Source organism: Cupressus sempervirens, chromosome 2, assembly GCF_028749045.1.
Source record: "Cupressus sempervirens isolate cs-2001-9-10 chromosome 2, ASM2874904v1, whole genome shotgun sequence".
Lineage (NCBI taxonomy): Eukaryota > Viridiplantae > Streptophyta > Pinopsida > Cupressales > Cupressaceae > Cupressus > Cupressus sempervirens.
In genome coordinates, this window is record NC_143119.1 from 141,057,647 (window position 1) to 141,070,406 (window position 12,760).

Consider the following 12,760-nt stretch of genomic DNA (forward strand, 5'->3'; position numbering starts at 1 on the left):
ATTGAAATTTTGATATTTACAATGGTGTATTAGATTGGTCTCCCACACACACACACAAATATATATATGAGATACGTAATAATATTTGGTTATATATTAATTAATTAATTATATTATATTATGTTATATTATTATATTTACTAAATATTCAATATTTTAATCATTTATAATAGTTGGGTTCCAATATAGGAAGGGTCATGACAACTTCTCTTACCTCTAACTAATTTGGCAACAAAATAAACAAATTGTGTGACCCTTATTTGATAACATTTCTAGTTTCCTCCTTTGCAATTTAAATTCTTAATTTCCTTAGTAAATTTCTAAGTCATCCTTGATATATTTTTAATTAAATGAGTAAATATTTACATATCACAACTAAGTGATCAAAATCAACAAAAAATATAGAAGTGAATTAAGTTTAGTCTACATCCCAAGATTTGGTCTAGGATGATAGATGGATGATCTAAAAATAGATCCAAGATACACAAGAACGAGAAATAATAGAATTATGATGCACCTTTGTTGTGGAAACATTCACACAAAACAATGTAGACATACTAATCAATACACTAAAAATACATAAATATGTTATTCTTACCATTATAGATACTAAAATAACTATATATTGCATATACTATTAAAAGAAATGACACAATAACTCTTTTAATTAATAGTTTTTGATATAAAAGCAACCAAAACTAGGGGGTTGGCCCTTTACAACATTGGTGAACAACCAATAGAAAACCAACAGACAAACACACAACCACACATACCCCTAAGAAAAAAATATTAGTATCAACATAACAAAAATTAATAGTACTAGAGTTCTTACTCTTACCACCCACAAGGTTTATCAAGTTAATAGAGGGCATGTAGGTGGTCATCGCATCGTACCACCTACAACCAATATCCAAGTTTAATAGAGAAAACATAACCATCACCATAGGATGGAGGGTAAAGCTAGAAGAAAACCAAAAAACACTAGGCACCAGGGGGCCATTAACTAGCATATTTTTTCTTTCCGTTCCCAACAAGGAGGACTTTAGCCCAATCTTCGGCAAGGAAGTTGTAGAGCAACTTCAAGTCCTCCTTCCCCATACCCTCCTCCTCTGACTCGTGAGACATAAGCTGGAGACTGGTCGCAACTGCGTGGGTCACCTTTAGGGTGAACTTTGAGAAGAGGGTGAAGCCCTCCTCTAATGCAAAACACCTGTCCTTCAACTCTTGCAAATCTTTATGGGTAACAACCCCATCCTTCACAACACCCAGCTTTAGGGTCCTACTGCAATTCACCAAAGAGTTTCTTTTGTTCTACACATCCAGATTGTTAGTGGGGGGCCCTAAAAGTTTCTAGGCCATCTTTCCTTATAGGGGAAGAGATAGTATCTGAGGAGGCTTTCTTAGGTTTGGGGTTATCCTGGTTAACACCAGAAGGCATGGTGATGGTAGTAGAAATATGGATGGGGTATTGGGGGGGGGGTCCATGGTAGGGTTTTCTGCCTCAAAATCCCAAGTGTCGTTGATCGTGTCATCCCACTTCGCCACCTCTTTATCAGTCTCATCTTGCCCCTTCTCCTGACCATCACCCAAGAGCTTATCACTCTCATCTAAATTGGTGTCTTCCTCCTCTTCCTCTTGAGAGCAACTGGCCTTTTGTTTGTATCTACCACAGGTCTTAACTAATCTTCCCGACCTTCTTCTCCCACATATTTCATCATTAGAATCCCCAATTTCCACCTCCACTCTCTTATCAATTTTAATCTTTTTACTGGCAGTTGGCTCCAAGACTAGGGTTTTATTTTTCCTACCCTTAAATGGGGTTTGGCTAGGTGAGGGTTGAGGAGTAGGGGCACAACTACCCCCCACAAACTCTAGACAAAGGGGGGCCCCAAAGGGAAGGAGATTATCAATAACAATCATACAGGGAAGGCAAAGGGCTAGGTGAAACTGAAAAAGATGAAACATTAGCCCTTGGTAGGCGTGACAAAATAACAACTGGGCAGGTGAATCAAACTTGAGACCATGAGGATCTTCCCACAACCTCAGACCAACTCACCTAACCCATGGGGGCTAATTACAATATTTTTAAACAACTCAATTTTAATATATTTTAAATTTTCATTTGAAAATATTAAATTTTATTTTTTCCAATTTTTCACATATTATATATATATATATATATTTTCATTTGAAAATATTAAATATTATTTTTTCCAATTAAATAAGTGGAAAACTCAAAAGATAAAATTTAATATTTTCAAAATATATAATGTGAAAAACTAGGAAAAATAAAATTTAATATTTTCAAATGAAAATATACAATGGGGGAAACTTGAAAAACTAAAATTTATTGTTTTCAAATGAAAAACGAAAAATATAAATTAATATTATGAAATGAAAATTAAATTTGCCGATTTTGTTTTTTTAAATATAGAAAATTGGTCCTCTATCCTACTCCAAAAAACCAATGTTAACTTTATGCTGAAGGAATTTGTTTCCAATGTCAACTTTATCTGGAAGGAATTTGTTTAACTTTTCACGGCTATAAAAGAATAGTTAAAAAAGCTCCCTTATATTACAAATGAGCACCATGCACGGATTGTTGTGTGATGCCCATAAGAAGGGGAATAGAGCATCCCTAGGGTACGTTAACACGGGGGGTTTGTAAAGAGGGAGATATGAAGGGGGTAAAAGACTTTTTCGGATCTAGAACGATATATTATATTATAATTTATTGAAATGAAAACATGGATCCATCCATCCCCTCTCTTACAGCTTCTACACAATAGGCAGGACGACAATGAAGATGATCCAATTGTTAACATCATCACTCCTAACGGCTACATGAGCAAGCAACCAGTATGATTCACAGTTCCTATACCTTTTTCTTAATGTTATATTCATACTGCATAATTGGGTGTCTATAGATGTATTGACTTTGTGGGCGAGTATAATGTTTTGGTGTTGTTTCTTTTGGTTTATAGAATCTTGAGCTGCATTTCACTTGTTTGTTAGCAAAACTTAGGGCTTAGTATGTAATGAAACATGCTTCAAGTTAAATTCTTGAATAGTACTTGGTCCAACACTTAGGTCTATTGATATGATTATTAATATCATGAGATCTTTGGATGTTTTTGAAATTGGATTTTTTTTCCAACAAAAACAAATAGTAGAGTATCGTGAGATCTTTGGATGTATTTAAAATTGGATTTTTTTCCCAAAAACAAATAGTAGAGCAAAGTCGAAGTTATAATCAATTACATGTTAGGACTTTACATTCAGATGGCCCATGGACCATGGATGACAAGGACAGGTTTTGTTGATTAGAGAAAGCAATTTCCATTTGTTAAATCCCATCTTTGATCATAGATTTGTGGGATATTTGTTATCAATGATCCAGATTCTCGTCCATTGTTGTTGATGGGCCTGTTCTTTTCCAAAACAATGAGGATCGTGGAGATTCTCTTATGGCTATTCTTTTAGTTCAGTCAGATGAAATCTTTGGAGGATTTCCTTAAAGAATAAAATCAAAATGTGATTTCTCAATTTTACATATATTATCAGTTTCACACATATTACATTAACCTGTATATTCTATGAAAGCATATGATTGTGAGCCACACACTTATATTTTGGCATTTTGCTCAAATTTTTTTTAATTTTCAAGTATCAATATTGTCCAAAAGAATTTGGAAGTTTCATAACCAATCGACACTTCATTAAGTTGGATTTTCTTAAAATATAAAATCAAAAAGTTGATTTCTCATTTTCACATATAGTACATTAACCTGAATATTTATGAAAGCATAGCATTGTCATTGTGAACTTCGCACTTCTAATTTGTTCAACCATCACACGTTGTCCAATGAAAAATCAACATTTGATTTCTCATTTTTACTTCAACCATCACAGGTTGCCCAAAGAAATTAGTAAGTCTCATATTCAATTGACACATATAAGTTGGATTTTAAGTACTTGCCACTTTTAAAACACAAACTACTTTTCATCCCTTATCCCTTACTATTTACTGCTGATTTGTACTAGCATAGACTAGCAATTCTAGTCCTTTCCACTTTGAAATAGTTCCTATTTATCGCTTTGATGACCCAGGTTCAAATTATCAAAACTTGGTTGGCATGCTCCTTGAAATAGTGCGTTGTTGTAAACTTGTTTATTATGACATAGGTATGGTTGAGAATTGAAATCATTTTTGAGTTTAAAAATGTGTTTGCTAAGTGACATAACTATTGTATTCCTAAAGCTTGCATGTTTCTGATTAACATAGTGTTGTGAACATTCTTTTTGTAATGTGTTGTGTGCAACTGTAGCAGAGTTAATGCCGCCTAGCGGAAAAAATATACAAGGCTCTTTGGAGCTTTAATCACCTGGTGTATATGCTTCCAGAAACCATGTGGTTTTTGGGAACATGCCTTTTGTGGTGTAGGGTGCGAGGACTTAAGTGCACTCTCAAGTTCTCAAAAGTGGTTTGCCAGACAATTCATCTTTAGGCTTTCTTAAGCTTTCACACCTCCCATAATCGCACAATGTTTTAAATGTACATCTTTTGGGGTGGCATGCATTGTTTTAAATGTGGCAAACAATGTACTAGAGATCCTGGAGCTAGTATGCACCTCGTAGATATGAAGCATTTTAAGAACACATTTCTTAATAAGTACCTTCTCCAGTCTTCAGAGATGCTTTTCTGAGCCCAAATGATGAAAGGAAATTTTTCTACATATCAAAGACAGCTGCGAACTCTTGGGCCTCTTTTGAGATCCCTTTAAAGAGAAATAATAGATAAAAGACATATTTAGAGTCTGCATCGTTAAATGGAGAAGAGGAGGCCTATTTCACTTCTTGAGGTCTTCCAATTTAAACAGAACAAGTTGTGTAGTCATGACGAATCTTGAAACTTAATTGTTAACTGTTAGCAAGGACTGAGGTGCAATTAAAAAGATCTCAAAAATTTAAAACTAGTAATATGCCATGGTATTCTGTGGAAGGGGCCAGCAGGCAATGATCTTATGTGTTTTGGAGACAGCAATATAATAATTTTTTTACAAGTTTAACTATACATGACATCTAAATTTAAACATAGATTTTCACATGATGTATTAAATTTAGAACTTCTAATATATTTGAAATGTGAAAGCTTTCCTGTGAAATTGCAGTTGTGAGTGTGTGTTAATATTGAGATTGAGAATATACGGAGTTGCCAGAAACTCCTCTGTCCTTCCTTGGGCACTCGTATCGCCGTATCCAATTTGGAAACGTATCTGATACTGCTCGGATACATGTCAAATATTGTACCCATGTCTACTTAAAAAAACTTGATTTTCCAACCATACCAAATACTATGGAATTTGATTTTTTAAAAGATTTTACATAAATCTTCCCAAATTTGATTTCAAAATTTTTTTACTAAAGCAATTTAAAAAAAAAATGGTTTAAACAAAACCTGCACCAAATGAGAAAGACAAATAAAATGTTTATCTATTTCAGAAACCCATTTTTTTGGGTTATCTTTTAATGCAACTCTAGTATCTTTACATATTTTGAAGTGTTAAAATTAACTTATAAATATTTATGTGTCAATATTGCTTTTGAAGTAATTAAGATCTCCTAGAATAACACTTATAAACTATGTTAAATATATGTGTAAGTTTTATTTATTAATGTTGTGTCCAGCTGGTCTTAAAAAATGGCCATATCCATACCCAATACCATATCCGTATTTGTATCTGTATTCGTATCCATGCAACTTTGAGAATATATTGTAGATCTTTGACACACATAAAAAAGTCAAGACATGGTGTCAAAGTTACAGGAAAAAATGATAATTGCAGATAACAAGAGAAAATTTGTAAAACTAAAACAGTTGTCCAATATTAAAAATGAATAAAAAAATGTTAAAAGATTTATATAATATAGTTTTTTTGCTCTAGGATTTAGAAAAGAGAAATCGAATGGGTGGCAATAGAAGTATCTCTAATGTTAGAGAACCTTCACCTAGGGCTATACGATGTCAAACACTAAAGCAAATGCTAAAAGTAACTATAAATTCATAGACCAAATACTGAACCATCTACCAAACACTTAACAGATACAAGTCGAGAATTGACTAGGATTGCAAGTATTGAGGGAAGCACTGGGTCTTTAATATCTGTTGACATTGAACATCTAAGCAATGCTCCCTTCCACATTATCATACTTGAGTGTCTAGGTGGGAGAAAGCAAATTATCATGGTCAACTGGCCAAACTAGAACATTTAAATTACTTTTGTTTTAAATTGAAGTTTATTTTTTATGTTCTCAGATATCCCTGGTCATCCTGGGGATGGCCAAACTTCCCAATGCCATTCCCTCAGTTGTGCATGTGTCTTGAGGGCGTTTCATGTTTTGTTTGCAGATTGGATATGGTGGGAAAGATCCCCTGCTATCTGGCTGTACTAGAAACACCTGTGGGGTTGGGGATGCAGGTCTCACATGCCCCCGTGTATTATTACTGAAAAGTAATTAACTCCACATATCCTGCAGGGTCATCTCTTTTATTTCAGCTTGAAATTTATTGTTGCTGAGAATACTAAGTTATTGCAAACTCATTCTTTTGATATACATTGTGCAAGGATGTTGACTTGGTAATTTTACTAATTTTTATATCCTCTCCTTTGAGACAAGTATCATGGGATCCATTTTGATCCGATAACCATATTTTCTGACTGATCTTGAGATTGAACTGTTGACCATAGAGTTAGCTGCTTCAGGTATGTTGTTTCATATTTTAATGTAAATTTGGTATTTTTTAATTTTACAAGGAATAGTAAGACAAAATCATGTTGTACTTTTACTTTTCTTATGCTTGTGTACTGTTTTGGCTGTACAACCAACTTCAAAACTGATTGTTCTATGGCTAAAAACTTAGTTAGCTATTGTTAAAACTGGAGCCTAGAAATCCATGATGATAAACAACAATAAGAAAGATCCAAAACTGAAACAGAAAACACCATAATTATCCTGGGAAAACCCTTATAGAATGAAGGGGAAAACCCAACCACACAACAAAAATATCATTTTATTGATAATAAGAATTCAAGTGTACAATGCCTAGCACTAGATGCGATTTATATAACTTAAGGAGAGACTCTTTACATACCAACCGAAGGTCTCTCTAGTTTCCCAAAACATGACTCTTTATTACAATTATAGTTATAACTCTTCGAATTTCCATGCCTGAACACATGTCATTACATTTAATAAAACATAAGAGTCCTTTTCAGCTGAAGGTGACAATAATGGTAATAACGTCCATATTTCTAAAGATAAAGATCTTTATCGAAGTTACCATCTTCAACACTCCCTCTTAGCGAGAGAGAGATCTTTAGCTGAACAATCACACAAGACTGCAACTAAAATGTCAATGATAAAATCTCATCACATAGATCCTATAAGATTAATGAAAACCTGGAACAATTACTCATATTCATGGAATCACTCAACATGAAAACTTGTAACAATTACTCATATGCATGGAATCACTCAACATGAAAACCTGTAACAATTACTCATATTCATGGAATCACTGAACATGAAAACCTGTAACAATTATTCATATTATTGGAATCACTCAATATGAAAACTTGTAACAATTACTCATTGTTACTAATCATGGAATCACTCAACATGATAGATTTGTAAGACTCATAGCTAATCATGGACTCTCTCAACGTGAATTGTTATGGAATCACTCAACATGACATCCAACTCCCATTACAGAATCTCTCAACGTGATGACATCATAGACTCTCTTAACATGATGTTCACTATCGCATAGTGAAAGAGTTATCATAGCTGATCTTGCAATCTCATTTATTCACACAAGAACAAAAATAGACATTATAAAAGCAAGACTTAGTTCCATTCAAGCCTCAAATTTTACAAATACCATAAGCATCACAAGCATATATGAGATTCCATAAGTACTCCCTCTTAATTATGAAGCCTCCCTCTGAAGCTGAAATCTCCCTCTAAAACTCAACATTTCCCTCTGGAGCTATAATCCTTATCTTGTTGCATCCTGCAACCAAGAGAGATTATTAAAATCAACTATCAATGCTAAAAAAATCTCTTTTCAAGCAATATAAACATAATTACTCATCTCTTTGTGGTCTAATCTCAACAAACACACATACACAAAGAGGTTCAGAATAATGCCTCTACAGCTAATGTAAATTGCATAGCATCAATATACAGATAAGAATATAATATAAACATTACAATAATACTTATCTCTTCAACTCCATGTAATACTTATCTCTGCAACCTCAAACAATATTATTTCACAACAAAGTCCCACTTTGTAGCTGAAGAATGCAATCAAAGTGTCAACTTGACACAATCTTGCATGAGATAATAACCAATGCGCACCCATGGTGGCCATGTATAAGGTCAAGCTTTCATAAACCATCCAACAAACTGTTGATCCCCCTCCAAAAAAATAGAGTGAAATGTACCAATTGAAATCTTCAGAATACAATCTCAAGACCTGACAAAGCCAAAAGAATTATGATGAGTCGTCGCCACGGTAGCCAACGGTGATCAAGAAACGATTGAGATGACCACATGTGATTTCCAGGCTACAATGATACTATATTGGCTCCCATCAAATTCACATACAGCTCAACGCCTTTGCTTGAATATAGTTGTGTACAAACTTCATATCCAGTGAGTGGGAAGTAGCAACACTCCCAATTTATGATGCTCGGCAATTTCCATCAGACGGAAGCACTCACCAAACTTGGATCATATTTGACGAAAGAGCCTATGTTCGATGGATTGAAGTATAGATCTGAAAGATCGATTACTCTCTCATCCTATGCTCAAATGTCAGCAACCAGAGATTCTCCGATTGATGCCTGTCATGTCCCCTTTTCAAATAATAAAAAAATAATAATCTTTGCTAAGGCAGGCAGGCCCAAGAAAGTGAAGTTTTGGAAAAAGGGGGTTAATCTTTGAAAACCGTTGGACTAATAAATGAAATTATTATTAAAATATGTTGCATTAACCTTTCTTGGACGTGAGTTACGGTTATGGCCTCTTTTAAGGGGTTTGGAGGTATTTTGGGCAGATTCCAGAACTTGATTTTTGCTCATTCTTTGTTATTCTTCAGAGGCTGCCAAACCTGTAGAGAAGGAGACCCAAGAACGGGAGTTTGCAGGTTTCCAGGGAGACCTAAGAACGGGAGTTTGCAGGTTTCCAGGAAGGCTAAGGACGGGAGTTTGAAGCCATTCCATGTGCATGCTCATACAGAGTTTGCCTTTGTGCTGAACAGTGTAGATTTGTGGGTTTTTGGGTGTGTTTTTTGCATGAGTTTGGTGTTTTCAGTTGAGCATTTCATATCAGTTTTGGTTGCTGCTGTATTTCAGACTTTAAGCTGTTAAAATAGAGCTGAATATATGTATTGGGACGTGATTAAACTTCTGAGATAGTTTATTAGTGTTTTTGTGGTGTTTTCGGGCATTTTTGTGTTAATTTCGGGAGCCCGATGAGCATAGTTTTTGTCCTACATTTGTGAGCTGTTGTGTAAAGGCTATATAGATCTGGAAATGTCATTTTGTAGGTTGTTATGCTTCTGAAATTTCTGTAAAAATGGCCATTTTCAGATTTATTAATAATAGGTGAAGCTGTGAAGCTTTTGGCACCATTTCTGGCATACCCGATTTGGGGTTTCTTGAGAAATTTGGAGGATCTTTGTGATATTAGTTGTTTGATCTTAAAGATTTGATTAAAAGTTGGAAATATCATACAAAACCAGAAAAGGGACATTTCAGTGGTATCAGAGCCATGATCTTGCCAGCCTGAGGGTTTGTAGAAGCTTGCATGTCAGTTTTGACAACTACCCAGATTTTGCATGTCAGTTTTGACAACTACCCAGATCTTGCATGTCATAATTTGGTGGTTGCATGTTGCTTCTAATCAGTTGCATGTCAAAATCTATGGTTGCATGCTACTTCTAATGATTTGCATGTTAGTTCTTGGTGAATTTGGTGGTTGTAGAAGTTTGCATGTCAGTTTGACAACTACCCAGATCTTGCATGTTAGTTTTGACAACTACCCAGATCTTGCATGTCAGTTTTGACAACTACCCAGATCTTGCATGTCATAATTTGGTAGTTGCATGTTGCTTCTAATCAGTTGCATGTCCAAATCTATGGTTGCATGCTACTTCTAATCATTTGCATGTTAGTTCTTGGTGTTTGAAGAAGTTATATCCTATTGGGGTTACACTCTACTTTATCCAGAATGGATAGGTATAGTACAAAGTCTCAGAGGACACGATCTTGGACAATTGATAGCCAGAGTCAAAATAGTAGAAAGGATGGTTATTTAGACATTCGAGATAAACTTATGAAAATAAGCCATGACATGTCTAAACAGTTGGTTGAGCACCACCGTATAATGAATGACATGTTATCTGACCCAGCTAAGGTGGATAAGTTGATTGGATTTCTATTTGGCAGATTTTCTCACAGGATAGATGACACAATTCCCAAGAACTTGCATGAGGAGTTTGAGAAACTAGCTGATAGCCAAGTAGAGGTCTCAGATTCTACTCTGCCACAGGAGGTGGTGGGAAAGGATATTACACAGATTGATAGTAACGGTCAACTTGATACTCAAATTGAGACAATTGTTTACAGGTTGTCAAAGGGTGATGCCATAGGTATTCAGGATGGTATAGTTACAACAGGCAGTGACTACAGTGTAGTGGGTTCAGATGATGATTATGAGGATGTTGTTGTGCAGGATGGTGAGATACTTGGTAGAGATGAGCAGACATTGAGCATTCATGAATTTGCTGAGAAAGAGCACCAGGCACAGTTAGATGCTTCATCACATGAGGTTGAGGCTGGTAGTACTTCACATGATTTGTCCAGCCAGCTGAAGGTGAACAAAGATAGTATTGTGACTTCATTATCTCATCATGACAGGTATGTGGAGTTGGTATTGGTCATATTACTCAGGTGAGGAGTTTGCTTGAGTTACCAGTTGATTCTAGTTTACGGATATGGACTCGAGATTGTTATATTGGCATTTGGGATTCAGTTGATTGGAGATCTTTAACACTTTTTGGTAGCAGTGTTTGTTTGGGTGCTATCATGGATTTGATTAGCAGATTACATGGTGTTGTCTTTTCTTGTGCCAGTATCTTGTCTGATGTTGGTATTACTTTTTATACACCGATGTTGGGCTTTGTTCATATATCCAGTCGACCATATTTGCTGGAATGTGTTGATGATCTTTCATATTTGGCAGTGTGTACAGATGAGTCCCAGGATCATATTGGCATTGATGACATCCAGGAGGATGTAGTGGGCAGTTTTGAAAACTTAGTTTCCTTGGGTGTAGAGGAGTTGGACAGCAGTGCTAATGTTTTTGATATTCCGTATGTTGATATGAGCTTTAGATTTGATTCACAGGATATGGATTGTAATACTCTAGAGACTAGTGACTTTGATTATACTCCTTTAGACAGTGCATCAGAGGAGGTTTGTAGGAGACAGTCAAGCCAGTGCCATCATGTGTCTAATCAGTTGAGAGTTAGTGACCGAGACATTGCTATCACTTGCCAACATTTTGATGCTGCTCGTCAGTTGTTAGCAATTTATGGATGGGGTTCTCCTACTAGTGATGAGCAGGAAGGAAATTATCTTTCCTTGACAGAGATCCACTCTTTATGGGAGGCTATTCGGATTTTGAGACAGAATTATATGCAGTTGGTAGCCGACAGAGATTATCTTATGGAGTGGGGTAGTACAGCATATGATGCATTGTTGGCCAAGGAAGATGAGGTGAGTGAGCTTACTGAGCAGCTTGAGGTGACTTCTGAGATTCTTGAGAGTACACAGTTGGCTTTCAAGGAGTCACAGTTTCATTTGGCTAAGGTGACCATGGAGTTAGAGCGACTACAGTCTTTACCTGATTCTATACAGTCACAAGCTATGGTGTTTGGTGATTCGAGGATGTCCATGGCCGAGGTTGTCAGAGACAGTGGAGATGGGGATGCATCCATCCTTGATACTAACATTGGCATATCAGGTTCATTCCCACTAGAGTCAGGTTCAGTTGAGTTGGGTGTTGAAGCAGATTGTTGTATGCCTGACATGGTGGTGGCCTCTAGTATTGATGGCATAGAGACTAGAGATGTATCAAAGATCATGTGTGATGTTGGTGAGTCGACAGTTGGCATGGTTCCTGCTAGTAATACTACTCCCTTGGTGATATCTTCGGAGGTAGTAGTCAGTTCCAACATGGTTAATGATCAATTGCAGTTAGTTTCATCTGGATTAAAGTCTGAGCCACTAATTGAGATTGGCGCATTCTATCGGCATTACATTGTGAGGTGCGCTCATCAATTTACCTTTGATGACCATGTTGATGAGATAATGATACAGAGATGTACTTTGGTTCCTAGTGCTTATCATCAGTTATGGGACAATTTGATGCTTCAAGATGAGAGTTGTGATGGGCATGACATGGTGATAGGTTCTGCAGTTGACAGCTTGATAATATGTGACTTAGAGCAGGAGTTTGGGAGTGATGCTTCAGTGGGTGTTGTTATTGATTCTACTCCTTTGGCTATGACATCTCCTGTCTTAGCTAGTGATCAGTCACAGTGGGTTGTATCACTTGTTCATGGTGAGATGTTGACTGAGGTTGGTTTTTTTAATCAACATTATACTGCAGGGTATGTACATCAGTT

The 12,760-nt window shown here is 35.9% G+C and overlaps 1 protein-coding gene across 4 annotated transcripts in view; it reads left to right on the plus strand.

The window, feature by feature from the left end:
- The first annotated feature begins 2,572 nt into the window (after positions 1–2,572).
- Positions 2,573–12,760, plus strand: part of SUVR5 (histone-lysine N-methyltransferase SUVR5) — a 140,425-nt gene continuing 130,237 nt past the window's right edge. For 3 of the 4 annotated variants that reach the window (XM_089812950.1, XM_089812952.1, XM_089812951.1), the window contains exon 1: positions 2,581–2,859. The gene's annotated coding sequence lies outside the window, so the exon portion shown is untranslated. Of the gene's footprint in view, positions 2,860–12,760 lie in introns of all 4 variants that reach the window. The other variant, XR_016359816.1, reaches the window with a different exon arrangement.